This window comes from Helianthus annuus, chromosome 11 (genome assembly GCF_002127325.2).
Source record: "Helianthus annuus cultivar XRQ/B chromosome 11, HanXRQr2.0-SUNRISE, whole genome shotgun sequence".
Taxonomy (NCBI): Eukaryota; Viridiplantae; Streptophyta; class Magnoliopsida; order Asterales; family Asteraceae; genus Helianthus; species Helianthus annuus.
The window spans coordinates 164,617,546-164,622,388 of record NC_035443.2 but is presented as its reverse complement, the minus strand read 5'-3'; the positions used below and the strand labels follow the sequence as shown (position 1 = coordinate 164,622,388).

Genomic DNA, 4,843 nt, shown 5'->3' with positions numbered 1-4,843 from the left:
AACGTTTAATATTAATAATTAAATATATTATTTTATTTCCCTTACTCCGTTTTTAATGAAACTTAGGTTAAAACGTAGATAAAAATATGCTCATTCTAAAGACATATTCGTCGTTTTATAAAACGTTATATTTTAAAAGTTATACAAGAAAAACGAGTTAAGCAGCTGAAATAAAATAACTAAGCTAGCTAGCTAGCACGTCAAGCTAGCTAGCAAGCACGTCACTATCCCACATCGACAGAAATGATGTTGAGGTGCTTGCTTGCCTGCTTACTATAAATAGGAAGCTTAGGATTCATTTTTCTTTGCTCATTTCTCTTCTTCTCTCTATACGTTGGTGTTCTAACCAATAATCACCGATACGATATTCTGTTCGGTCGATTCAGGAACCAACTAACGGAATCCAAAGTATTATACTTTGTGAGTTCGTTAAATGGAATCCAAAGTACTATACTTTGTGAGTTCGTTAAACGGATGCCAAAGTACTGTCTGAATAAGACTACGCATTTCGGGTGATAAAAGTGGCCACACGTTGCGGATCTACAACGAAAAACCTACACAATGATACGAATAGATAATTGCTTAATATCATTGGAAAAAATGATGATGAAAATATATTTTCTCGAGTATTACATACCTCTGTATTTGCAGATTTATCAGAAGACCCTAGTTCACCACAGACAAAGTACTGGTGCAGACTATACTGACAATTTTCACATTTATATTCGTTTTGACTCTGCAAAGAATAAATATTTAAAAGAATAATTAAACGAAACAATACATATGATATCATCCAAACGAAATGAAGACGTGAAGTAAAAAAGTAGTACCATGTAAGCCTGCCACCATTATCACATATCGCACAAACGGGATCGAAATGATCATCGGCATCATCTGACTCGCTATCTTCGCTGGTGATGTCATCATCTTGCGTTTCACCGTTTGTATCATCAACTATAAAGCTAGTATATTTCAAGAATGTCAAAAGATCAAAAGAAATCAGTGAGGAAAAACGGAGACAAACCAGAAGCCGTATTATACCTCATCAAAAGCGTTTGTTTTTCCTTGGCTAAGAAGGATGACGTGAGGCCTGTGAAACTCTTGATATTGTTTTGAGAGTTGAAACTGATATTCATGCCACATGTCTTCGACTGTGAAAGCGGGCTAGCTTTCGAGCCATGGGATATGGTTGATCTGATTGAGAACGCACTTGCTGATGTGGCTGCCATGTCAGACCCTAAAGAACACATAGAGCCAACAATTGTTATAAATGAATTTATTCATATTATGTTTATCTTACAATGATAAAAACATAAAATACAAATGAAAAAGAGAGCTTAATGACTACTGACTACACATCCTGTTGGGTTCTAGTGTTATACCATACCTAATTACTACTGACTACACATCCATTGCAGCCTTTATGTAGATACTTTGAATGCAAATATTAGACAAACAGGTATTTGCATATTCAAAAAATAATATCACATTCTCAAATCAGATTCATTTTTCGTTTAGGGAATCCAGAACTATTTGAAAACTATGACGATAGATATAAACTTCAAAATCAAAATTAATTGATGCAAACAACAGTAGTCAGATGAACATACTACCAAATGATTCACGGAGTTAACTAAATCTCACAGTTTGAAATGCATCAAATTTTAAATCATCAGCTAAAATTGCATCTTAAAACAGATGAAACGGTTCATCCAAACAGCCGAAAGAGATACATTAACTTCAGAATCCACATGAATAAGCTGGTAATAGGTTCATCTGACTACTGAAATTTTCAAATCATAGGCTTAGTTGCATCTTAAAACAAATCACAAGGTTCTACAATGTAACAACCCTCACTAAAATTAATATTTAGTATGATAATTATGCAATAAGGAAACCCTAATTAAGTTTAGTATGATTAATTAATCAGTTAATCAATATTAATTAAGCTAACAAGATTAATCAAGCTAAGTAAGGTTTATTAAAAATAGATATATATGGGGTCGTATAAGAACGTTTAATATTAATAATTAAATATATTATTTTATTTCCCTTACTCCGTTTTTAATGAAACTTAGGTTAAAACGTAGATAAAAATATGCTCATTCTAAAGACATATTCGTCGTTTTATAAAACGTTATATTTTAAAAGTTATACAAGAAAAACGAGTTAAGCAGCTGAAATAAAATAACTAAGCTAGCTAGCTAGCACGTCAAGCTAGCTAGCAAGCACGTCACTATCCCACATCGACAGAAATGATGTTGAGGTGCTTGCTTGCCTGCTTACTATAAATAGGAAGCTTAGGATTCATTTTTCTTTGCTCATTTCTCTTCTTCTCTCTATACGTTGGTGTTCTAACCAATAATCACCGATACGATATTCTGTTCGGTCGATTCAGGAACCAACTAACGGAATCCAAAGTATTATACTTTGTGAGTTCGTTAAACGGAATCCAAAGTACTATACTTTGTGAGTTCGTTAAACGGATGCCAAAGTACTGTCTGAATAAGACTACACTTTGTGAAGTTCGTTAAGGTTCGAATCTCGTGACTATCGTTGAGGTTTGATTTAGGTTTTACACAAATACGTATTCCATTCTATTATACTATAATCACACACACACAATCACGAAACGCTGCCGCAATCAGGGTAATAACTCGATCGCTATTACGATTCAACGTCCGATCGATTATAACTATCCAACGATAGTCCGGGTGCTGCTCAATTGAGCTTGTACTTTGATTATTCGTCGTGATTTCGACTTGAATATTAGAGTGCTGTTCGAATTCGGACTATGCTCTGTTATTCGTTGTGAATCCGACTGAATTATCAAGTATTGCACTAATTAATCGTTGTGAAGGTTTAATCTCGTGAATTTTCGTAACTGCTGTATTAGTTACTAACCTGCCTGTGTGTGCATTGTGTTAAACTTGGTATAATCAAGGCTAATCAGTAGGCTTATCTATTTGCTCGTTAATCTGCAATGTGAGTCATTCTTCTTTTTAAACTGTTTTCTCACCGTTTGTGAGTAAGTATTACAAAACTCCAAGTTATTTTCAAAGGTTATAATTACAGGGATTAAGTCTTTGTAGTCACCAAATTACAACTGGTATGTGGGGTAATTGTGCACATTACTGTTATTATCACTCTATGTGAGTGAATATTACTCTATGTGAGTTATTATTACTCTGTGTGAGTACACCGTCACTATTTGGGCAACGAGACCCAATAGTGGTATGACCACAGTCACAGAAATGAATCGAGTGACAAATACCCATTCTTGATAATTGGTTGATAGAAACATTGTAATCGCTCTTAATACTGTAAATTATAACTAACGGGTCGTTTTAGAAAACAGAATGATTCACTCAGTATTTCCCGCTGACAAAACCTTTTTAAAACGCGTTTCAGGTAATTACAGTAGATTGGAGTAAGGATTAGATCCAGCACTGAAGGACTTCAAGAAGTGGCTTATTTTAATTAAATCAAATTAAGAAATATCGTTTTTATATTAAAAGCTACCTTTGTAAAATATGGGTTTATCCCATCTATTTAATAAATAAAATCCGGTGTTTCTAAACTCTGATATTTTTCCTAACTCACGGTCCTGATGAAATTTTCGCTGCAATGTTTTTCAAAATAAAAATAATCACCGGTACCACGGGACTGCTCGCGGCACCCGATTCCGGCCAGGGTGGGTCGGGGGCCGTGACATACAAACATCTAAAAGAGAACATTCGAGAAATCACGCAGACAGATAAACGAATCAATCAAACAGAAAGTGCGTTCATCGATAGAACACAACCCAAATCGACCCATTCCTAAGCAAATGGGCTATAATCTGTTGGATAATCAATAAAGTAACCAGAAAGCATTTTGTCTTCTATCTCGCATACTATTTTATTTCATTAGCAAAATTCTCTTCTGGTTTGTTTTCTTTTATTCAAGAGTTGTGTGTGATTAATTGTGTTAGCCAAGGCCTGAACCAAAAAAATCATCACATGTCATAGTGTTCATCGATAGAAAATAAACCAAACATGTAAAAAAATCTCACTTTCTCATCCAGGAATGCTCTTATTATTACTTTTGTAACTTCTTCTTCCACACCAGAGGCCCCATTAGAATCCCTGCAATGTAGAAAATCCACATATTATTACAATGTAGAAAATCCACATATAAATTCAATAATATTGACCAAAAAGAGTTCATCATTATATTTTTTAAACAAAAACAAGAATTAATCTTATTTTTATAAGCCCATTAAACTTTTACTTACCAATAACACAGGGTACTTGACCCTATGTAGTTTCACCATCATCAGTTGACTCCCCACCTCTCCAACCCACCATACAACATATATTTTCCCCTGGTTGAACTGCAGCTGACAACACAAAATAAAAATTGGTAAAAACAACAATAATAAACGATCAGTAAACTAACGCTTAAGTTTCTTGAGAGATAAAAAGGTGCTGGCTTAAAGCTTCCTTAATGAGATGGGGAGTGTGATACTCTAAACCCTTAGACATTTTAGGGTTTGATTACCTTTTTGCTAATCGTTGATGTGGAAGAAAAGCCGAAAGAAACCACAGCAGATATGACCTGACGAAACCTTCAGTTAGGGTTTCTTCAAATCAGTGTTCAACCCTGTGTGTTTTCATCATCTGATTTCATCTCAAACCATCAGCACTCCAGACATCTTTCATCACGGACGACGAAACCCTAGTTTCCTCCACTGGTGGTTCAAACACTTCCGATCTAGATCTGAGAGAAAGAGAGAGAAAGGAAGGAGAAAGTTGATCTGATAAAGTTGATGTGAGTTGTGAGAGAGAGGAGGGAATGGAAA

General features: G+C 34.8%; 1 long non-coding RNA gene across 1 annotated transcript; it reads right to left on the bottom strand.

Annotated features, from left to right (window-relative positions):
• Window positions 1-643: 643 nt before the first annotated feature.
• Window positions 644-4,843, bottom strand: LOC110884779. Its single transcript, XR_004872753.1, has 6 exons — window positions 4,543-4,843; window positions 4,277-4,381; window positions 4,055-4,127; window positions 1,042-1,222; window positions 831-962; window positions 644-736 (listed from the first exon to the last, which is right to left on the bottom strand). It is a non-coding gene; the product is annotated as an uncharacterized LOC110884779 (long non-coding RNA).